The 24723-nt window shown below is 42.4% G+C and overlaps 1 long non-coding RNA gene across 4 annotated transcripts in view; it reads right to left on the bottom strand.

The window, feature by feature from the left end:
• Positions 1-1738: 1738 nt before the first annotated feature.
• LOC143511957 (uncharacterized) overlaps positions 1739-24723 on the bottom strand; it is a 23902-nt gene continuing 917 nt past the window's right edge. Inside the window, exons 2-6 of one of the 4 annotated variants that reach the window (XR_013130315.1) lie at positions 17449-17586; positions 7306-8525; positions 4931-5459; positions 4359-4435; positions 1739-3515 (exon numbers count right to left, since the gene is read on the bottom strand). This is a non-coding gene — a long non-coding RNA (uncharacterized LOC143511957). Of the gene's footprint in view, positions 3516-4358; positions 5460-7305; positions 8526-17448; positions 17587-24723 lie in introns of all 4 variants that reach the window. The other 3 variants (XR_013130313.1, XR_013130312.1, XR_013130314.1) reach the window with 3 other exon arrangements.

The following is a 24723-nucleotide window of genomic DNA, read 5'->3' as shown; positions in this document are numbered from 1 at the left end:
GGCCAGTAAGTCTATGGGAGTTCATAGAAAAGGTACAGGGTGATAAGACATTTAATAAGAGGACAGAATCGTCCTAATAATACAATAAAATACAGCATAGTATTACAGTAAGTCAAGACTACATGGTCTACAAATGGTCTTCTAAAAACTTCATAAACACAGGTCTCGGCAGAATGCAGTGTTTGGGGCAAAACGTTAGTGGTGGTTATGGGATACTCCAATTCTTCCAGCCTTATGACATAATAATGCACCATTCCAATGTTCCAAAGTAAAAAAAAAAAAAAAAAAGTACAATATATATTGCATGGATGCATGGAACAGTATTTGTGAATGGAATGAATGGGATCTGTTTTTGAAGTACCCAAGCAACAGCTATATGTCTTAATCTTCAGGCTTTGAATATTAATCTGGGAGCACACTATCCTGCAGTGTCCACTTGTGTGTGTTCCAGCCCTAAAGCTAGCTAAGGGGCTTAAAGGCAAAGATGAGTTCTTCCTCGAATGAGACCAATCAGCTAAATGAGACAATAGCTACATTCACCCAAAAAACGGTGTACGTTTTTTTCGTGTTATGTTGACTGAAAAGCATCCTTGAAATGATGCTGCCCAGTAATTGTGAGCAAACAATATATACGAGTGAGGTACTGAAGGCACAGGAGATAGATCTCAGGTCATCATTCCATAACGAGTTACTGACCTACGCATGGTCAGAAAATAGCCCCCCGCTCCACCTCCCACGGCACTTTTCCACCACTTTAAGGTTGAGAAAGGGTTCTCTGTGAAGGCTGACTTAGAAAAACAAACGCATTATGATGGACACAGGGCACTCCAAGCCAAAGCTCATGTTCAGATTTGGCTGGCTTGACCCATTCTCAAATATAATGCAGCAAACTCCGGCAAATAGTGCTATTGTTATTGTTATTATTGTGCTATTATTATTATGGTGTTAGAAGGACAAAGCCACAGTTTTCACAGACATTGTCATGGGCTGAGTCATTGAACTTGTGCCAACTAAACTGGCCTCCGTGATTACATGGTCCCCCTAAAACCTGCTCCTGGTTCTCTGTTGGTCCCTTCTGTTCAAAGATGGTCATTTTAGCAGCCCAAACTCTGCATCTAGGGTGCTTATTTAGCTGAGATCCTTACTTTACTAAAGACGTGAGATTTGTTAAAACTTGTCTGAGGAATGCTGCCACGCTTTTAGTGTTTGTCACGTTTCTGACCAGCTCGTTTGTAATTCTGCAAGGAATTCAAAGAATGGCACGACAGCACCAGCGTGTCACGTGTGACACTGTGTGCAAGTGGCAGGATGATTCATGTACCAGACTTAATATTCACGAGTGCTGTAGGCACTAGCAGAGATCATTTATTTTTCGACTAGTTTGCTAAAGTAACATAAGGTAAGTTCTTTGGTTTTATACATCATGCAGCTCTGGAAACAATTAAGAGACCACTTCAACATTTCGTGTGTGCATGTAGAGCATCCGTTCCTTTCTCATGTGTGTTCAATTCAAACACCAACACACCTGATTCTACATAATGAGGTAGTGATTAGGTGATCACCTGAACCAAAATACATGCCAGGATGCATGAAAGCTGTGATTGAAAATCTGAATTTAATGACCAAACATTGATATTGAAACTCTTCCTAAGATAAAAAAAAAAAAAAAACAGTACTGTGTTGTTCAAAATCAATATTTAATGTGCTGCCTTCGCATTATTTGAGGTTTGAAAACACTGTATATTTTTATTATCAGTTGGTAATTTTCTGCCCTAAATTACAATATTTTTATTTCTTTTTTTAGAAGGATGTTCTCAGTAGGTTATGGAATAAAACAAATGTTCATTTTACACAAACACATAAACTATAAACAGTAAAACCAGAGAATTGATCATTTTGCAGTGGTATTTTTCCAGAACTGTATGTATCTAAGCAACCTGTTTATTGTCACACTGTTCAGAGCGTGGGCTTGAGTGATGTGTTGTGTCTGTGTCTTTGTGAATACAGAAGCAATGATCTCGTATGAGCGTATTCAGAGACATTGTGGTGAAATGAAACCAGACTCTCGTAGCCTCTGAATGTCACACGATGGCCGCAAAGGCGTCAGCCGCAGATATAATGCGATATAATCAGATCCAGTGTGAAGGCCCTGCGGGTGCTTTCTAACCCTTAATTCCCACACCTGGAAGGGCACCAAAGGGCACGGACACCTTACACGCTTATTCATCACTACGGTGCGATGGCCCCGCCCTCTCTATAGGATCCACTGTCGCACCAGTAGACTCACAATGAGCATCACTCTCACTACCTATTCAAGCCAGGGTGGGACGTGTTATTCATAAAAGCTTCTGTCACTTTGATGGTAGTTATCATAGAAAATGTCTTTATGAAACCAGGGAAAAGAGTCTACGAGTCTTTCATTCTTTGTGCTCAAATACAACTCTTTATGAGCTGAGAGACTTTAGAATGATTTATTTCTAAGAAATTATTCTTTTTGGGTCAGAACCCACTTTTAATTTATCTTCTTTCAAGCCAGATAACATAACACTTAATACAACATTCCAAATATAGGCTCTGAAGAAGAAAATGTGTAAAAAGTGTCCCACTTATTTGAATAATGTCTGTTATTTTATTTTTAGAGACAACGTAGATGAAATATAATTTTTCTCACGTCGAATGTTTGAAGAGTTAAAAGTTTGCAGGAACAGGGACAGCAGAGCTGAAGAGGCGTTCGGACACATGGAGGCATCTCCAGGGATGGAGGGTCTCGGTGGGTGGGGCTGAACACAGGCCTCCCCTGTCAACCACCCCTCATAACTGCACCATGACTCACTCCCATCCTCCAGGACCCATTTGGAAACGAATGAAGACAAGCTAGTTAAGGTGACCTTTTAGCACGGGGTGTGGGCTGAGAGGCTCACAGAAGTCAAAAATCAGTGTCATGTTTTCTGGGAAAATCTCATTGGTTCTGGTGAACTGTACAGTACAGCACTGTATCCACAAGGCCTCATATGCAACACAGAGTTAGTGGTGTTCCTAAAGTTCCCAAGCTATTTAAATGGACAATTTAAAAAAAATTGTAGCAACATATTCATATATAATATGTAGTTTTGAGAGACAGCTCAGAAATTTTACGCAAAGTAAAATTTTGCTGTGTAACAACATTACATTTTTATCCATGCTGTAGAAAATGTTGGCCCTGAGGCTGCCTGTTTCTGGTGTACCACACGGATGACTTTCCATGTCCTGAGATAACCTCAGGTTGTGCACTGAATAAATGAGGGTGCTGATGGCATGCAGTCATTACGCACTCCCCTAGGCTGGGCTTGTGACCAGAGCTGGTTCGACAGGCCTCGCTGCATCCACTGTCCCCTTATTCATGTCCAGTGGCCAAGCACATTGCTTTGGGTCTAAGGAAGCCACAAGCCAATTCATTTGCGCCTTTCACCGCCATCTACAATATAACGCCATTCATTTGTAAAGACAGTTCCTAGACCATGTGGTTACGAGATGCCCTGTAAAACAAAAGAAGTGAGTTAAGGGATCATTTTATAGTCAGTCTCTCAGAATAACCCCTTAGTGTCCCAGCATAGTCAAATGTCCAGGCTAACGTAATTAAATGGAAAAGATGTATGGCTGTAAGTTCAACAAATAATTGCAATTCCAGCATGTTGGTGTGAACCCTGGGTCTGGTTCTCCAGTAATATAATTGGCTGTTTTTGGGTACCATAGTTCATGTTATACACCCATTCTAAATATGTCTCTCAGTGAGATCTTCTAGTTACACATGTGTCCTTGTGCAACCTCCAGCGCTTTGTACACACGCATCATTCAGTCTAGGATTCAGTAATTTGTTTTGGCACATTAAAGGAAAAGAGAGAGCGGAAACGCGATTTTGCCCCAGATTTGTTGACTCCTTTATTGAATGCCCCAAAGGAATTGGTTGAATGAAATTATTTGTATTGCGGTTTGCTCCACTCCAGCCTTGTGAAGATTTCTGGAGCAGGAAACACGACTACTTTATTCTGCAGTCTTTCCAAGAGTGTAATAAATTTAAGTGGGCTTGTATTTGTTAAATACCGAGGGTTTCCCCTAAATAACAAACCCTCTGATTTCCTTAACACAGGGTGTCTGTCTTATTTCTAAAATAATACACCCTGTGTTATTTTAGTAACTGTGCAATTTGATTTATTGTTGTATGTCACAGGTGCTGTCTTCTTGATTTTGGAGAGAAAATTACCCATGAATATAGCTCTTAGTGGCTGAACGCCAGTGTGCTGTGTTTCAAGTTTTACATGGTAGTCAAATGAACTTTGTTATGCCATAAAACAGCTTGCAAAATGGAAGGAAGGACATACGTGCAGAGTGGAGCACTAAGAGGTAATCCACATATCATCATCGTTAAAGTGGCCTGTCGTCAAAGAGCCCGAACAAACTGAAACAAAACCAGAAAACAGACACGAAACCAAACAATGGGGAAGAGGAAGAAAGAAAAGAACGGGGCTAAAACATGGGGCAGATTATGACACGGATACAACAATGGAAACCCTGGAACCATTGGAAGGGGCATGCAAATACAATGGCTCTCAACTAAAACAGGTAAAAGAGGGAAATAGATGTAGAGAGTGAAGGGAAAGCAAGACAGGTGAACACGAGGTAGGCTGGGAACCTTCAGCAAGGCCTGGGACAGCAGGAGGACCCGGGAAGGGGACAGGAGCAGCAGCCCAGATGCGACCATGAACTGAGACAGGAGCAGGAGGATCTTTAGATGCTGGAGGTAGGTGGAGGGAGGCAGGTTGGTGCAGAAGACCAGGGCATCAGCAGATGGCAGGTGGTTAGCAGGTACCAGGACTGCCCACACACAGTGCCCCACCAGGGCGGGGTATGGTGGAAACAACACCCTCTAGGAAGTAGGACACAGGGATGGTACCTTCTAGCAAGCAGGACACAGGGATGGTGTCTTCAAGGGTGCAGGACACAGGGATGGTACCATCTAGCAAGCAGGACACAGGGATGGTGTCTTCAAGGGTGCAGGACACAGGGATGGTACCATCTAGCAAGCAGGACACAGGGATGGTGTCTTCAAGGGAGCAGGACACAGGGACAGTGTCTTTAAGGGAGCAGGACACAGGGACGGTGTCTTCAAGGGAGCAGGACACAGGGATGGTGTCTTATAGGGTACAGGGATGGTGTCTTCAAGGGTGCAGGACACAGGGATGGTGTCTTCTAGGATTCAGGGATGGTGTCTTCAAGGGTGCAGGGATGATGTCTTCAAGGGAGCAGGACACAGGGATGGTGTTTTCAAGGGAGCAGGACACAGGGATGGTGTTTTCAAGGGAGCAGGACACAGGGATGGTGTCCCCTAGGATGCAGGGATGGTGTCTTCTAGGATGCATGGACAGCCTCGTTGCCAGTGACAGTAGTTAGGAGGCTTTTCCACTCCCGTGATAGCGTGGCATCTGGAGACAGAACAAATGAACAGAAACAGCGAGACCCCTCTGCATCTTTGTTGCCCTGCATGGTTTCTGATGGTTTTGTGATCAGTGCTTCGTTAATCAAAGACAGACCAATTTTGTGTGCCATTGTGTATTCTTTCAACTAAGGAGATAAAGCATCTCACCTACCTGTTCGTCCAACCTAAATCTAAACAACCCGGAAAACATAACGACCCCAAACTAAACACAGCATGATTAGGGCACAACAACACTGGGGGATGCACAGAAGGTCACGAATACACAAATGATCAGAGAAGTATCAGATAAATTAAATAAATATGAAAATAAAACGACATGGCGCATGGCAACATGGGGTCCACGATGCCCATGTGTAGACCTCTCAAGCAAGAAGTGACTCCTGACATTTTTACTTTCCTTGCAATTATTGTGTAATTGTGACTTTTTTCTTTCAGAGCCCTGGAGTGGAGTCAATCTTATTACCTGTATAAATGAAGATGTTAACATTTTTACAATAAAGACAGGCAGTAGAGTCATGGGTCTTTAAGCACTCTTGTGCTTGCTGTGGGCCAGAGATGTGCTTTAGGATGTCAATGCTGAGATCAGCCCATTTGAAAGAGATGTAATGGAGTTTGAATACTGTATATGTTCAGATCTTCTTTCTCACTCCATCAGACCTTTCTTTTCACTTAGTCCCTCCTTCCTGATGTAAACTACCTATTGGGAAATTATGCTGAAGAAAATCTCAATTACAACCATAAAACAATGAAACCCTTTCTTTTAGTTTTTTTTTTTCTGGCATCCTGTCTTTCAGGTTTAAAACCACCCATGTCTCTTTATGATTAAAGTCAGTGTAGTAAAATTTTGAAGAACAAATTTTAGTAAATTTTTTCTTTTAACATGCAAGGGAACATCGTCAGTGTTCACACGTGAGACACTTGAAACATCTGAAACCTTGAGACAGATTAATCTAACCACCTACACAAGTTGTGTTTAGTCTTGCACACTAAGGCTTTATAGAAAAGTAAAAACAACCTGATACAATGCTTTGTTTTTGTAACAAGTGTCTGCACACCACATTCACTTCCATTTTTTTCTGACAAGGCCCCTGAAATACATTTTCGGTGGCAAAGCCCTATTTCCAACCACGTATCTAGTCTGAAGACACAAAGTAGGTATCACTCCGTGTAAATGCACCGTCTTGGCTCTGGTCCCAGTGTCTCCTGCGTCACACTGAAAGTCTGATACCTACAGTGCCACTTGACTGTGACTTTTCAATGTTCAGTACAGTACACAGGGTAGCAGACATGGCCACTTCGTACACGGAATTAATATCAAGAGCTCCAGTGTGTGTTTCATGAGATGAATGATGTAAACGAGTGTCATATGGCTCCTTGTCAAATGTGGCACATTTGTTTCGTGTTTGAAGGTGTTCATAAAACGTGACCTATAGCTATTGCAGCTGCTGACATGTTTGTGTGGTTCATGCACTGAAGGATTTTTTGGTAACACTTTCTATCAAGCCTTATAAGTGGCTTATAAATGCAGGCTTCATAGAAAGTGTTACCGATTTTTTCTCTCTCTGTGCATGTGAATATGCGTGAATCTGATGAACAGAGGGTTTTGTATGACTTGAAATTTTTTATCTCAAATGCACTAAATACACTTAATGGTTTACTTACTATTTTTCTTATAGTGAAGGACTGCTCATTGAGATCTACCAAGCACAGTTTAAAACCAAAAATTTTAAGGGGTACGTAAGCTTAAATTTTCTGCTTAAATGAGTTTGAACGGTTGACAATTGTTCGGGCATGTCATGTGCATGCTTGCTGTGGTTTCTGTGGAAACCTACCGCTCCTCAGTGCAAGGTTGGTATCCGTCATCTGCCATCCTGATTGGTCCTTTTAACGAATGAGCATCCAGCCAATCGTTGACCCTCACGTGTCTTATGAAACAAAGCTGAAACCTCATCATCTGAGCCACAGGAGGTGTGGATTCAGCTCCATACTCACTGGCCCAGATATGGTGGATTGAAGGCTTGAAACGCTGGGGGTCTTAACCCTGATGACCTCTCTGCTCCTGGGTCCTAATAAGTGTTGCCTCAGTGGTAGTAACAGAATGGTTAAACATATGTCAAGGGTAATCAAGGTCCACGTGCACCTGACCTTCTGTAATCTCCTTTGAAAAGGTCCTCCAACTGTTTACCGTTGCTTGCAATGACTCGAGTGCTAACGGAGCTTCACATGGGGAGAGCGGTTTATTGGCCCATAAAATCTCCTATGAGCTTCATAAGAGGAGAGCAAATCCCAAAAACAACAAAATGTTACCTGTGGACACAAAGCAGTCACTGAACTGCACCAAACCTAAAGAATCATACACTCCCCTTACCCCTTGAATGAGCAGTTGAAGACAAAAATGTAGTAAAACATAAGATGTATAGTCAAAAATATAGTCAAAAAAAAAAAAGAAATTGGAAAGAAGTGAATTTTGACTGCTCCATGACCAAAATAAATCTATATTTCCTCCACAATCTTTCATTTCTAGTCATCTGACCCAGAGCACCATTTGTGAGATGCATATTCACACAGAGGGCCTGTGAGTTTTTGTGAAAACTCACACAACACACTGAGTTGTTTTTTTTTTTTTTTTCAAATCTCACTTCATCCCTTACCAGAGTGAGTGTCCCGTGTTGCTCATCAACTATGGCACGTCTTACGTCAGCCCCCGAGACCCCTCCAGGCTAACACGCCCAACCAGACCCCCACCACGACCCCCCTCAGCTTCAGCGGGTCCTGTGGGGAGGGGAGGATGACAGATCGGCCTTGTGCATCCACTAACAGTCATTTTAATGCACTGAAGGTCAAGGGATTAACCCCACAGGGGTCACCTCACTTGCGGCACACTGACAATATGAATGGTGAAGCGAGGTCAGTGTAGGAGAGGGAGCTGGCAGGGCCTCAGTGTGAACCTCCCTCTGCTCAGCTCTCCGGGCCGCTGCTGTCAGGCTCGTGGGTCTCAGCTTTGCAGCGAGGTCAAGACACCTCAGCAGGATTAGGTGGCCTATAGCCCAGGCTGAGAAGGAAAATTACAACACAGAAGCGAAAGGAGTAAACTGGAGTAAACAAAGCAGCTCTAAAACTGGTCATTTGACTAAACACTCAGAATAACCTGATAATAATTTAAAATAATAACTCTAGCACTTGCACTTGCATCATTTAATAGCTTAGAATGGAAAAAAGTAATAACTTTCTATAAGGTGAAGTAAAGTCTTCCTATAAGTCTTTTAAGTCTCCTTTGCAATACTGAGGCTACACTGTAGTGCTAAAGAAAATGTGTTTCTCTACTCATCTGCCATCATTTTCTTCCACTTGACTACCTTTCTGAACAATGGCTCAGGAAAGCCCAGGTTACCCTGATTACACAGACTGAACACTAGCCCCTTTGTTCATTCAAAATGTTTCATCTGTCATATACCATTACATAATGGCACTCTAGATGCATTAAACAAAATCCCATTCGCTCTTTGAAATACTTGATCTGTTTTTCAAACCTACTTGCTGTCATAAAGACAAGTCTCTCAGGGTGAATCATTTACAACTCATTTTAATTCTGTTGACACAATAATGTGCAAAGTCAAACTGAGATGCCCCATCTTATTTTACAGCAGGTCTAAAAATTTAGAACCAAAACAAGAACACACACACAAAAAAAAAATAGCATAAAAGAAGCATCTGGGAGGCTCCGTTTTAAAAAAAGTCTGCTTATAGGTTCTTATCATGCTGTGTTTCTTCATGAACTCAGAAGCTGAGCTAAGCCCCAAGACATGTCTCTATGTTCGTAACGGAAGGCTCTGTGTAGCTGCTAAGGGGGTCATAGACTGAGAGATATGAACAACAAACCTAATTCAACCAAACGGGCTAATGGCTTAACGAACAGCAGCTGCCCGAGCAGAGATTCGTTCCATTATCTGAGGCAACAAGCTAGATAACTCATCAAGATTACACCAAACAGCACTCAATGAACCACCACAGACCTCACAAACAGTTCCGATGTCTTGCTTAGCAGTTGGTCTAGCACAGGAATTCTCATTTAGTTTAAATAGCTTTTCATATTAGTGTTATATGAATGCTGATGCTCATCATGAAACAACAGGGGTGATATTTAAATTATTGTAAACTACTTTTGAGAAATTCAACCTTAAATTTCAGAAATATGACATTTAGACCAGGACAAGCTTTTTTGGTGTTTGGAAATGTGTGTATGAGGTAAAACAAAAAAAAACCTGTAGAAGGACCTATTTCATGTTGAAGGACATACTCTCAATGCGACTGCCAACAACCAATGAGGTAGCAATATTTAAAAACATTAAGTCAATGAAAGCGTAACAACCCCGAGGAGATATGAGCATTGCTGCTTTGATGAGAAGAGTAAAGTCCTGGAGGTCCCGTCTCTGGTGACCTTGAGCTCCAACGTCCCGACCTTACCATACATCCCTGCAAAGGCTTTTGTAACTATCCACTGAGCGAGCTTCCTGACACCGATGCTATCCTCTACACTCTGTGTTGACTATAGCCTCAGCTTTGATAGACTCTATGACTTGAATTTGAGCAGCTGTGGCTCAGAGACTGCCATGAAGAGCACTTTTCAAACTGCTGACAGCCCAGGTTTATACTGTTGCGTACTGTGATGTAAAATCTAAGCTCTGCATCAGCCTCTGGCTGTACAAGGTCGTACGTAAACCTGTTTCCACGGGAGCGTGTTTGTTCATTGGCAACAGCACCTGACAAAACTTGGGTGAGCTGGTATTTGACAGCAGTGCAGCAAACACTGATCTGGACGCTCTACAGTCACGGATTCTGACTGGTAGGCATGCAGTGCCACTGTTTAGGATCTGAGATCTTCCTGATCTTCCTCACTCTGTTGTTTACGTACGCATACATCAATAGGGAGAGCCACGTCCCACTCAAGGGTGTTGTTTGTATACAGGTGTTGCCAAATCCAGTGTATTGAACACTCCTTTGCGTGTCTATGGCCTTTTTGTGGTGGCCACCTGGATTGCGAATGTATCGTTGCTCAGATCCCAATCAGTACTGCTGGAGAGTGGCTGACACTAAACGCATGGACACGCACGCGTTGTTCTACAACCTCATCTGCAACCTCATCTGAGTGACCTTGATTGATGATTCACTGCATGAAAGTGATGAAGTGTTGTTTCATCTCTTCCTCTCAAGAGTATGGTGGAGCTTGTTCTCTGTTGTAAGGCAGACGTGATCTGAGTATGCGGAGGGGGAGTCGAGCCACCTAGCTGTTTACTTAAACAATGAACATCTCTTTATCCATCAATTCAATGAACTGATTGTCCTCAATAAAGAAGGCTACTTCATTGTCAAGCTCTGTAGTTTTGAAGATCAGACTTCCCAGACAGTCTTTAGTGGAGTAGGCAAGCTTGCTGTGATCTTCGGTGACTGATTAAACTGTTAGAGCCTCACCTATTGCCGGTCAGCTTCTCGTTCAGACTGAGATTATTTGGGCAGGGCAGGAAATGAGATTGACACCCAATTTCAAGAACCTGCGACTGGAATACATTTACAAATTTGGGTCTGTTTGCTTTAAGATCAAAGAGTTACACATATAGTGCATTGTCAGGTCCACTGCACTGGTCTCTCACTATGTGCACCTGTAGGATGCCATGACTGAGAAGAAGTAGGATTTGAACTCCCGGGTTGAGTGGAGGAATGTACTTAACGCTGGAATGGACGTGGCTGTGATGCTTCACTACTTGTGGGGTAGGTATTTCCAACCTTCTTCTGGAATGTAGTTGAATTCTATGAAGTGTGGGAGGTCATGCAGAGATTTCCATCTAGAGGTTGTTTGACGAAGCCTGGAGATTTTAAAACAGGAATGTGGGCTGTGGCCCACTCCACAGACCACTGTGCACTTAGGAGTCCCAGCAGGAAGCACCTCATTCTTCTTCTCCTTGCCATCATCTGTCCTAGGGTTCTGCCTGCACCACAGGGCCATCCAGTGTAAAGAGCTGCTATGTGCTTGTCACTGTTCTCCACACAGAACTGGGTAAGGCTTCTTGTGAAAAGAACATTGTTTGCCAAGATCTGGTCTAGTACAGTGACTCTCTGTCGGTATCAGGCGAAGAATACAGAGGATAATTTGGGTTATTATGGATCTTGTTTTCTCTGCAAAGTCTGCACACTCTGCACTCTGCACACAGTGAATGGTGGGAAAGACACTTTGTAGGAAAGCTTGTAACTACGTCCATGAGAGTTTCTTGGGGTCCTGATTGGTTTTATCTGGAAACTTCTCTAACCTGTCGAAGAGAGCACTCCTGAAGACGGGCCTATTTCCTCAGGCCTAGAGTTGGGTCATTAATGTGGATAGTACGAAACCTTCTTGACGTGGGCCAAACACTGTTGGCCTTGCCACCTAACCATTATTAGGTCAAGCTCCTCAATGTAGGTAAGCCCTGTCCTTTCAATGGATCTTAGAAAACTCCACTTTCATGATCAGAAGCTCTACTGGCGATCACTGATCACTGAATTTGGTGAGACTGGAGTTCAGCAGATCACATTGAACAAGGAACCTAGCGACGTCACTGAATTGTGGACAGCAGAGAGAGTAGGATGAGTAGTGTGAGACAACTCATAGGGCCCGGGCAGCGACACTTAGCATCAGGATGTTGGCTGAGCGCTTGAAGTATGCTAATCATGATAGGAGAAATATGAAGTGGCACCGCTGTGAGTAGCTTGTACTGCTGAGAATGATTAAGCTTTCCTCATATTTTATTTTTCTTTCTGAACTAAGGCTGAACAAACACTTTGCTTCGCACTTTTGCTGCGGATAGACCGGCAGAAGTCTTTTTTTGGCCTGAGCTGAAAGTGCGTTCTGCTACTGACCTGGTGACAAATGTTTCATCCACTGACCCGGTAGTCTGTTGTTTTTCTGTGGGTGGGGCAGCGTCCGTCTTTTAGCTTGGGAGAGATCACAAAAAAATAGTTCCTGGATAGTCCTTATTTCTTTTGTGAGGATATCTGTTGTGTAAAGGGTTTTACTATTCTGGTATCACCAGACAGCTGAACACGCCTGAACCATTGCTGGACATGGACACTATGTAGTTTCAGAGATGAAAGAGCACTGAGTTGTTTCAGACTTACACATCCGCTTAATAGAGACGTAACACTTCTTTGTGAACAATCAATGTAGTGTGAAAAAAACAAAGGTTCCCCAAGGCTTACACAGACAGACGAAACTTGATGAAACAGGTAATTACTCCTCTGCTCAGCTCGGTTACAGAGAAAAAAAGTGAACTGTAGAAGTAACTAGTTCATGTCGCTAACAAACAATAAGACAACGAACAACCAGTAAGTTAGGAAGGCTTGAAAACCATGGCGATTAAAGTTATTTAAGTAAAAATGTCTAGCGGATCCTACAACTTCTTAAACAGGAGAAATGCATGTGACATTACATTGTAATGCATTAAATGTGTTTCTGTAAATGGTCTTCACTAATCTGCTTTACATTTTCTCTTTTCAGTAAGCATTATATTGTTTAATATTTGCAAAAAGTTAAATGATCAGGGATTTGTCTGGCGCTTGAACACAGTTTTGGTTAATGTCCAACACATATTGCACCCTGTCAGTAGGAGAGCCCACAGAAATCTTATTTTCCAGGAATTCTGTGCTTGGTTCTTTGAAGTTGCATGTATCCTGTTAACTTAGTCAACCTTAATCAACATTTATCAACATTCGTCTTTTCCATTAGGGTTAGTGCAATGAGAAATAATTGAGGATGAGAATAGCGATTAGAGAATAGTTGTTACCAGAAGGTGCAGCTGACTCCAGGGTTTGAACCTCATAACAAATGAAAACAGCAGAAAGATGTTTAGGGAGGGAAGGGTCTAGAGGAAGAAAGGACAAGAGAGTGGGTCTTAAATAGAACAAGGAACTAATGGCTTCTCCTTTGAGCCATGACCTCCTTGTTCCAGCGTTCACCGGCTCCCCTTACAACCATCGCCACGGGAGCCGCCTTGTAGGAAAATGGATTCTGTCCACCTACCCTCTTCCCTCCTAACATCCTCCGCTGTAAGATGGCCGCCTGAACAAGGCTACGTATTGTGAATACACAAGTTGCCCTGATTCCTTAGTGGGAGATGAGGTTATAATGTTGTAATCGGTGCGTGTATTTGGGCTGTGGCCTGCAGCTGTGGGAGAATGACAGACATAAATGCTGAAGTGTCTGCTCAACTTTTCTTGTCAGGTTGGGTCGGTTTTGACCCAAATCAGAGGAATGGTGGGATACAGAATGAAAAAAAAAGAGAGAAGGGGACCAGGTGAGGCCCATCGCATGTGTTTACTCCCGCATTTGTTAAGACTCCATTTCCGTGAGTTCTAATGTGAACTAAATGACAGGCTTGTGATCTGAAGTTAATGTGCATATGCTGTGCAATTTAAGCCACTCAAAGAAGAATGTAGTTCAGGTTGCTGGATCGGAAACATGAAACGGTTTGTAAAGGAATAATCTGTCTACAATTTCATGAGTTCAACATGTGCACAAAACTGAAAGGTGTTTCTGAGTAATGGTTGCTGCTACATTCCGTTTTAGTGGAATGCCATAATACTCCCAGATGACTGCAGGTGGAGACTCAAGAAAGAAAGTTACCTGTAAACTTACCTGTAAAACCACCTGTAAAGCCACTTGTAAAATCTTTACTGATTAATGACCAGATATTATAGATATGGGAATTTCTAAGAACTGGTCAGCCCATAGTGAGCAACCCACTCACACCAGCACCAATGACACTTCACTGCAGCTCCCCTGTTCAGATTCACCAGTCTATTCACTATTGCCTTCTGCCAGTCCTCGTGTTTAACTCTGCAGGTGTCCCCCTCCTTGGCCTCGTTCAGCTTCCAGCGTGTGAAGTGTAGCTTGCACCGCTCTTCCGCTGCTTTTGAACCGTACTCTCTCTCTCTCTCGAGCGTCTGTCGAGTCCCGCTCGAGCCCTCGCTTGTCAGGTGACCTGTTTACGCTTCCCCAACCGCTGGTTTTTGTTTCTTGTTAATAAACCCACTGTAATAAAACCCTGTTTCTGTCTCTGTCCCTCTCTGCCCCTGTCTCTGTCCCTCATGTCTCACTGCTGTCTTCAGCAAAGTCACGGCTGTGAAAGACGAGTGTGAGACACATGCTCAAAAATTGAGCACAAGCTAGTTGGTGATATTAAAATATGTTCAGAAACGTTTGTCTTATTGTGATCTTTCATTAAATAAATAGAGGAATTTTGGGTTAAGCAATTTTGTTAAGACTAGTTGTATAACCATAATGCCAGCAGTAACATGATACAATGAGTATCTTTGTATGAAAAAAAATCTGTTTTTACAAGCCCGGCAGCTCAAATAATAGGTCTATTATCAATATTATGTCTGAAACTATTTATCATTTTATGCCCATTTTTCCCTCTGGATGCTTGTGCGTAGCTTCACAGAACCCACAGTCTTGTTTTGTTTTCAGCTCTGTGTTTGGGTTACAGATTACATTTTTTAAATAATTGTTTGTATATTTAAGGCCTCTGCCTCATGAGGTATGACAAAGGTCCTTTGTCATATGCAAAAGAGAGCATCTCTTAAATGTTTTAATGTAAAATTTGTTCTTTTTGTTTCTTTAATTTTAGTGCGTTTTATCACGGTGTTAGTAGGCGCCAGTGGGCTGAAAAGCAATGGCTACTCACACTTCATTTACACAAATACTGACATTACAGCTACTCCTCACACTGCAGCACCTGTTTAAGGTGTTTACACCAGTCAAAACTGAACCCCAGTAGGGTATTTACCTATGCACTCCTGAACCTTAACCTGAGTGCCACCCAGGAGTCACTATATCTTTCTTTATTTAGTAAACCTGGGTTGTGAGGTAAGAGGTTTGTTTCTGGGTTTCTGGGCAGAACAATAGGCTTCAGTCTTTTCTGGTCCAAAGTACAAATGCGAACAGAACAAAGAAACAATGCAAATGTGCACAATTGTGTATTGCAGAAAGTTAAATCAGTGGCATCGCTGCACATGTATCAAACAGCAGTGAAAAGTAGCATAACGTACCAATGACAACCAAAAGCACCTATGAACGAGAATCTTTCAATATAAGATTCATGCTAGCGCTTAAATACTCAAAAAACTGTTGAAATCTGGTGTCACCGTCATTTGAATGATGTAGTATACATAACCATGATATTCTCTCTCTCTCTTTCTCTCTCTCTCACTCTTTCTCTTCCTCCCTTTTAATTTTCTTCCAAAGATCCTCCTCATGTGAAATCCTTGTGTAGTCCTTGTTCCTCTGTTTCTCACCTCTTCTTTATTAAACACTAAAAGTGTCACATTCCTCCTACAGTTGTTATGGAGAGAAAGTCTCTGCAGAATATTAGCTTCGCTCTGATTTGGACCTTGACTAATTTGAGGACATGGCTTATATTTCAGTCCCTCTTTTGGTTGTTGGTGTCTTGTCAGACCACCAAGCATAGGTCGTGCAAGCCTGGAGACTATCTAATGAAACCCCACAGCATGATGGTCAAAGTTTGAATGGAGGTTTTAAAAAACACACCAAAAAATCCCTAAACTCTGTAATTCTCTGAATAAGTGCTTCACGGTGCTTGTCCTACATCAGACGATGACTTGACACTGATATCACAAATGCAGCCAAACTGGTGTCCTCCATGTAGCCAAAAGGATTAGCATCTCAGTGATCTTACAAGGAGCACAGGCACTAATAACAGAAGCATTAATGATAGACATCTAAGGATCCAGACTATCAATTTAGAGTTAATCTTGAAGTCTCGCAATGTTCGTTTAGCTTGTGAGATTAAGGCCTCAAAGGATGCCGATGTCAGTGTTTGTGTTGTTTCATCTCTTTTGAGAAGACTGTGTATGTATTTATGTCTCTGTTTCAATTTGAGACAATAGTAATTTGGTGAGACTGAATTTGAGCTGTCTTACACACTATTGAGTGGCTATACACGGATTTTCCAATTAGTTTTAGTAAATATGTCAAAATAGAAGTCCTGGTCATGAAGAATGGATACAAACTAGATTTGATACAGAACATCTGTATTCATGTTAGATAGTTTATCCATCCATCTATTTATCACACTTCATTAACCTTATGAAACAGTACAGTGACTTAAATTTAAACGAATGACAAAGTGACTGTGCTGATAACCCCACGTTCACAGAAAAGCTACATTCAGTGACTCATGGCCGTATTCACAGCCGAGTCCCCTGCATGTCCTCTGGAGATACAGAGTCCAACAGCCCAGTCATTCCAACGTTCCAGCGTGCGTTACTGATGAGTCCTGGTGCTCCAGACGGTGCTCCAGGGGTGGAGATCACTCCTGCACTACTCCTCGTGGAAGGGTAAGGAGAGTGTCCCCCACTCGTAAATCTATCATATTCTCCATTTATGTATCGCTCGGGAGAGAAAGCGATTCGGCAGGCCCGAGTCGAGCACATTTCCAGCCGTGTGTCCTGTGCAGGTGTATAGGCTAGCAGACATGTTCTACTGCAGCTCCACCAATTAGCCACGCTCCAGAACAGTCTCGGTCACAGGCCAACGGAGAATCATTAGTCACTCTCCATTACCCCGTTTCAGTACATCAAACTGTAGGAGCAGAAAACTGCCGTTTGCCAAGACATTAATCTGCCTTCTAATAAACATATCGCGTTCCTATTATTCTGTGCATAAGAAACTGGTTGTAACACCCCATCATAGGGGCTGTGTGAGAACGGGGGGTTGGGGGGGGGGGGGGGGGGGTGAACCTGCTCAACTCAGAAGACAAACTTCATTTGAAGTCAGCGTGTTGAACCTTCAGGTTAACAAAAAAGAGAGTGGCTACCATGTGTAAACAACCTGGAGATTAGTGGAACTAGTAAGAGAGCAGGGGTTCAAAGCTATAACTGAAGATCAACAATCACACAGGAGGGATGAAAGAGGCGGTGGGTCTTACCGAAAGGAAGGGCCATCACCTGCCTGAAAGCCGCCTCACTGTCAGATGTGGGCCATGCAGGCTCACTCGGACCCCCTGCATTCATTCAGTCGGGCCCACATTGTCAAACCTGAGCATTTCAGCACCTCTGTGGTCCATCTGTAGGATCAGAAAACAGGGAAAAACGTAAATGTGGGATTATGGCCTGTTGTACACCTGAGCTTAACATAGCTTGACAGTTTTAAAAACATTATTATGAAAGATAAATGATATACAAACAAAATACATATATATCATATATACATACATACAAATAAATACAAACACACACACACACACACACACACTATTATTTATATATATAAATAATAGATATATTATACAGTTGTGATCAAATTTATTCAACCCCCAATGCTGCGAAGGGTTTTATGGAATTCAGTGCACATTTGTAATTGTGTTCATAATGAAATCTTACAAGGACTTGTTAAAGAACTAAATGCAACTAAGATAGCATCAATTTTTTTTGTCATAAAGTATTAAATGGCCTTTTTGTGATTTCTTCATTGACACAATTATTCAACCCCTTTACGACTACCACTCCTAAGAACAGAGGTTCATTCCAGTGTTTTCCATCAGGTATTGAAAACATCTGTGGATGTCAACGAGCAGCAATCAAGCATGATAAGCACCAATTAGGCAGATTTAAAAGGACTGTGATACTCAGCTCCTTCTAGACATCTACTGGTGTGTTTCCAAGCATGGTGAAGGCAAGAGAATGGTCCCAGAAGACAAGAGAAGAGGTTATTGCTCTTCACAAGAATGGCAATGGATATAAAAAGATTGCGAAGTTGTTAAATATTCCAAGAGACACTATCGGAAGTATCATTCGCAAGTTCAAGTTAAAGGGCACAGTGGAAACGTTACCTGGTCGTGGCAGAAAGAAGATCCTGACCGCGACTGCTGTGCGCTACCTGAAGCGTAATGTGGAGAAAAATCCCCGCGTGACTGCTAAGGAACTGAAAAAAGACCTGTCAGATGTGGGCACTGAAGTTTCAGCTCAGACAATAAGGCGCGCACTGCATAACGAAGACCTCCATGCCAGAACGCCCAGACGCACCCCCTTGCTGACTCCAAAGAACAAGAAAAGTCGACTGCAGTATGCCAAAAGTCATGTGGACAAGCCACAAAGGTTTTGGAACAGTGTACTGTGGTCAGATGAAACTAAATTAGAACTGTTTGGGACAATGGACCAGCGCTATGTTTGGAGAAGGAAGAACCAGGCTTATGAACAAAAGAACACCTTGCCTACTGTGAAGCATGGCGGGGGGTCAATTATGCTTTGGGGCTGTTTTGCTTCTAATGGTACAGGAAAGCTTCAACGTGTGCAGGGTACCATGAATTCCCTTCAGTACCAGGAGATCTTGGAGGAAAATGTGATGGAGTCAGTCACAAACCTGCGGCTTGGGAGACGTTGGACCTTCCAACAGGACAATGATCCGAAGCACACATCCAAGTCCACTAGAGCATGGTTGAACATGAAAGGCTGGAACATTCTAGAGTGGCCATCGCAATCACCAGACTTAAATCCAATTGAGAACCTCTGGTGGGACCTAAAGAAGGCAGTTGCAGTGCGCAAGCCTAAGAATGTGACTGAACTGGAGGCTTTTGCCCATGAAGAATGGGCTAAGATACCCATAGGTCGCTGCAAGACACTTGTGTCAAGCTATGCTTCACGCTTGAAAGCTGTCATAACTGGAAAAGGATGTTGTACTAAGTACTAAAAAATAATGTCACTAGGGGGTTGAATAAAACTGATAATGATGTGAGCACAGTAAAGACATTTGTGGTTATTCCATCATAAATATTATGTTATGTTTGTCTAATTTATAAGTGCCTCTTTGATATAATTGTAAATAAGATGACTGAAATGATCAAAATCAATGTCAAACTGGCCAAAACACTTTATTTCAGTGGGGGTTGAATAAATTTGATCACAACTGTATATATATATATATTTGGCAGAGAAGCAGAACACAAAGATTACTTGTTCTCACGAACACCTTCAGTCTTAAGTAAATTCTTATCATTTCTGACTAAGATTCTGGCTTGTTTTTTAGCTTTTAAAAAATACACATTATACGGAGGTGCCAGTAAGTAGCTCAGAATAACTCTTGAACACACCAGTGCAAATTGCTTCCTGATTGACTTGCCAATAAAGACTTGAAAGATCTATGGCTTAGAGGAGAGAATCCCAGCAGTGGCCCATGCTGCAAAGCTCTTTCAGTTCAGTCTCCTTTCATATCCTCATCTCTCATTTATACTTCGAAAACCTCAGCAAACACAACACAGAACTACAGCGTTTGATTAATGAGTCTTTTATTGACATGCCTACTTACATGTGGTTTGGCCATTGTATTACATGTGGTTAACCAAAATAGATCTTAGATCCAGTAGGCTGTGGCTTCTGTCTTAATCCTGTTTGTGACAATTGTCATTCCACAGTAATAGAGCATCATATTGGAGTCTGTCATTAGCATGTTTTTGTCTTACAAAGTTAGAATAAAAGGCTCTAAAAATAAGAGGTTCATCAAAGTAAATGTTCGGAGCGTTAAGCAATCTGTTTTGATAAAGCACATCACCAATGAACCGAGAAGGTATTTTCTTTTTCCAGAGAAGGATGTGTTTGGAGTGAATGGGGTTCTGTGTGGGAAGACATGACTGTGGTTTGCCTTGTTTGTGGAAAGTCTTTTACGAAGGAACATAAATCAATTTACTGAAAATCTTGATAAAATCCACTGACATAAACATGTCATCAGAAATTTTCTTTCTTTAAATTTTAAGACACTTTGATTAGTAACGATTTGGGACACGGTATTTTAAATAACACACTGAAGTTAGCATTTTCTAGAGTTTAAGTTTTCATAAGTATGTTTTTATGAAAACCTCAGTGTGCTAAATAGCAAGAAAGGTTTCCATACACAGGTCACATTACAGCTGCTGACCTTTAGAAGTGACATTTGTTCTCTGGAGCAGGGTTAGAAAAAGAAGCGTTTAGTTGTGGGTTCATTCGGGGATAGTCAAACTTCGCTGCTCTGAAATATCAACGCTTAAGGACATACAAATGCTTGGAAAGCCATTCATTGCACTGTCAGATGTGGTACGTGTCAAGGGATCCCGTTGTTTTGGCTCACAGCTATTCTTCTGCCTGTGACCTTATCTTAACAGCATATTCAGGACAGCACAATCAAAGTCTCTCTGTTCATTTACAGGGGTTTCATCCAGTTACAGAGCCACAAAGAAATACTTGCCAGTCTCCAAACACATGTTGGATAATAAGCATGTCAGTAATTCCTCTGAGTTAACACTGATAACGTACGGCGGGTCATGTGACCACTCTGGTGCCCTTTTGCGACCTGGTATGTGTTTGTCATCAACCTGTGCTGGGGAGAGCATGTCTGGGACTCTGACCTTGGGAGCAAGCGATTGGTCAAGGCTGTGTCAAGCCAACGGAAACCCGAGTGAAAGGTTTCACCTCCGACACGACGGTTATCCGCGAGTTTCCTCCGGCTGAAGAACCAGCTGCCTTTGACTGTGAGCTAAGAAGCAGAGGGGCTCGATTAAAGGACGCTGCTCATATCTCTCACTTCTGCTTGATTCTGTGGCCCTGCAATTGGGCTTTTTTTAATTGTCTCCCTAAACCATGTTGGTTCCATGCTGTTGAAAGTGATGACACACTCCCTGCTGGTTTTAAGTGACTAGTTAAAGCCTCAAACGTACAGCTGGCTTGTTTTCTCAGTGAATGCAGTGATGTTTTATGGTTAAAAACAAAACAAACCAAAAGAAAAAACTTTACATTATTGCAACCAGTAGCCCAGGTGGGTGCTGATACTGTCTCAGAGTAGGCCCATTTTAGGTGTGACTCGGAGGATTATGCTTTGCTGGCCGTTTGCCTAGTCTCGGTGCTGCTAATCGGATCCCAGGCTGAAGATGCATGACCCTGGCTCACCTGCTCCGGTCCCCTGTCCCGCTCTCTCCCACCGGCAGCTCTGCTGACTGATGTGTTGACCGCGTGCCAGGTCGCAGGGGTCCAGGTGTCCGCTTGGTTCAGAGCGTCTGCGTTACATGCAGTGCCTCTCACACCACTTCCCTGGCATGGCACACGGCACTGGCCGGGCGGTGAGCTATTGTTTGACTTGGCAGAGATTAGGGCCTCCCTGGGGCCATGCTACAAAGGAGGCTCTGTTATTCACAGGAGTGCTTATTATTGAAAAATTACCCAGAAGAAAAAAAAATGAGGCAAAATGCTGTGCGAATTATTTTGAGCCCATGACAGCGGCTTAGTCAGGTTAATGACTGTAGATGGAATGGTATCGTATGGGCATTTCTCATGGAAATAAATGATCTTATAGAACAATGTGAACCAGTAATCAAACTGTTTTTGGGGAATTACACTCGTAGCAAATTTGTTTACTCGACTGCCCATGTTTTTGTTGCTGATACGCGCTCAGGGCGTCTCTTTTATTTACATAAATAATTCAAAAATGAAACATGCTACATTTTTGTATTCCCTCTGAATGTGCAACTTAATGGTTTGGTTCAGGCATTCACGCTGTATGGGTGAAGTTGTCTGAATCGTGTAGAATGCAGTTCTGTAATGAGTTTAAACAAAGATCAAAGCACTATCTGTTTGTGGTCCCAGCGCCTGATTACTTTTCTGCCTATCATCTTAACTTCATCTACACAGGAAGAGAAACGTATGCCAACATCCCACACTGAAGTCTACAAAGACCATTCATGTTTTTCTGCTGTCATCCCACAAAAGACCTTAAAGTTACTCCATTGTGAACATCATAGCGTTTCTGGTTTTTAAAAGTGTCAAGATCAAAAGGCTTCTTTTACAATACATGCTTTTTCTTATTGCTGAGGAAACCATAAGATTTTTATGTTGCAAAGCAATTACAGTAATCAGGAACAAGCCTTATTACTCTTGCATCTCCACTGTGGCTTTGAGGAGTTAACCACAAACATGAAAAAAGCTAATGATAAAGAAGTGTTCATAAAAATGTGATCTCCTCTTTGGAATAAACAGAAAGTCAGACTCAAGGGTCTCCTATCTGTTCAAAGACTCTGAGATTGAAAAATTGGAGGGAGTTTTTCTGGTGTGTGTGTGTGTGTGTGTGTGTGTGTGTGTGTGTGTGTGTGTGTGTGTGTGTGTGAGAGAGAGAGAGAGAGAGAGAGCCTTCAACTTTGTGTGTACTTGAGATGATAATATGTTCCCAGCCTCATTGCAGGATGTATATAGTGAGAAGTAAGGCCATAAAATTTTATGCATCTCAGTTTCTATCTATCTATCTATCTATCTATCTATCTATCTATCTATCTATCTATCTATCTATCTATCTATCTATCTATCTATCTATCTATCTATATATCTATCTATCTATCTATCTATCTAAGGCCTAATGCCTACCTAATGCCTTGAAGAGACTAAGAAATCAACATGTTGAAACTTGCCTTTATACTAGGACAAAACCGTTTGCAGCGATACACTTGAAGCCTTTTTCTGAGGAGAATGTAGAGTAAAACTCCCTGCATTTATAGTGCAGCATTTGTTAATTAAATCCAATCTTTGTGATGCATGTTTACTATGAAATATCATAGATTTTTTTTATTTTACTGTAAAATAAGAAACAGAAATAAGTACAGAAACGTCTCATATTTCATGAATATTACATCACATTAGGTAGGCTATATAATACATGGTTCATTTACTGAGATAACTCAGTTTATCTAGCACCAAAAAGTAAACAACCAAAAAGAAAAAAAACCTGCAAAGCACTAAAAGTATGAGTTGTGAACGGGCAGGTGCTGTTTTACGAGCACACCTGTGAGCCGGGCAGTCCAGCAGGACAATGTCAGAGCCGGTGTTGTAACACACCACAGCTTTCCGCTCATCACGGTGCGAGTCGCCGGCCGCCCGGTTGAGTAGCGTCTCGCAGTGGGCCTTGGCCGCTTCAGCGCTCCGCTCCCCCAGCCGGGGCCACTCTGAAAGCCTGGCCGTACTGACCCCAGCCCCTGGGCATTGTTCGCAGAGCTTGGTATTCCCCTCGCCACATGCTCCAGCCGGCAGAAGGATGGGCTTTCAAGACTGTGTCCCAGCGCTGGTCCGATTCAAGCCCTCCTCCTGCTCCGCTCTCCACACCACTCCATTCCGCCTTCTCCCAGTTCTAACCCTGAGGCTCTTTCCCTTAGACAAGAGCAATAATTCTTAAAGGGCCCTTTTTTTGTCCTAAAGCTTTTTTTTTTAAGCCCATCTCCTAGTTTTGTGTTCTAACTGCTCTCTCTCTCTTTTTTCTCTTAACTTGTCTGTACCTTTCGCTCCCATTAGCAAGAATAGCACCGTGCATGTCAAGTGTCATCATTTAAGAAACCCCTTTTGAATGAGGGGCCCTCTCTGGGCTACAATGGCCCCTCTTCAGTTGAGCAAAACAGTCAGACCTGTCAATCATGGCATGGCCTAATTCTGCTAGAGAGTGCGGAGAGTATGACCTCATAATAGCTGCCTCGTTAGGGTAATCCCCAAGCATCACATAGTGGGATTGATTGATTTATCATTATTAATTGATTTTTTTTATTGATTTATTCACGTTATGGTGATGTGTTGTTGCAGTCGAGAGTGGTTTCCCAGCTGCCTAATCTCTTCTTCCAGGACCGGCCTGGCTATCCACTCGGGTCTGTCAACTGAGAGATGGCTGTGAGTGTCAGCACTTCAGACCATGAAGAACCAGCTTTATTTGCAGAATCCAGTCATTGCCATCAATGCTTCTTTGGGGTAATGTACAATTACAAGCTTTCCAAATTTAGTTCTAAACCCCTTTTGCCTTGAGTTAAAAGGCTTAAAAGACAAAAATAACTCACATCTATTTTAGGTTTAAACTTTTCATAGATTGCTGACTTTCTTTTGGCTTTCCCAAGGTACACTTGGAAAAGTTTAGTGCATTGTGAAACACACTGACTCACACACACACACACACACACACACACACACACACACACACACACACACACACACACACACACACACACACACACACCATCTTTTGAGCTTGTGTTCCAAATGACTTATGGCATGTATTCACAGGTAATGATCCCCTGATTACTGCATGGCTCAGGAAGGCAGTGTGTTCATAGCCAAATAAGTAGGCCTGAGATTCCAGCTTTGCTAGGTGTTTTTCAAGCACCTTTCCTTGAACATGTTATCAGATATCTCTCCATCGCAGTATTGTTTACCAAATT

This window comes from Brachyhypopomus gauderio, chromosome 4 (genome assembly GCF_052324685.1).
Source record: "Brachyhypopomus gauderio isolate BG-103 chromosome 4, BGAUD_0.2, whole genome shotgun sequence".
Classification (NCBI taxonomy): Eukaryota; Metazoa; Chordata; class Actinopteri; order Gymnotiformes; family Hypopomidae; genus Brachyhypopomus; species Brachyhypopomus gauderio.
This window is presented reverse-complemented; position numbering and strand designations above follow the sequence as displayed.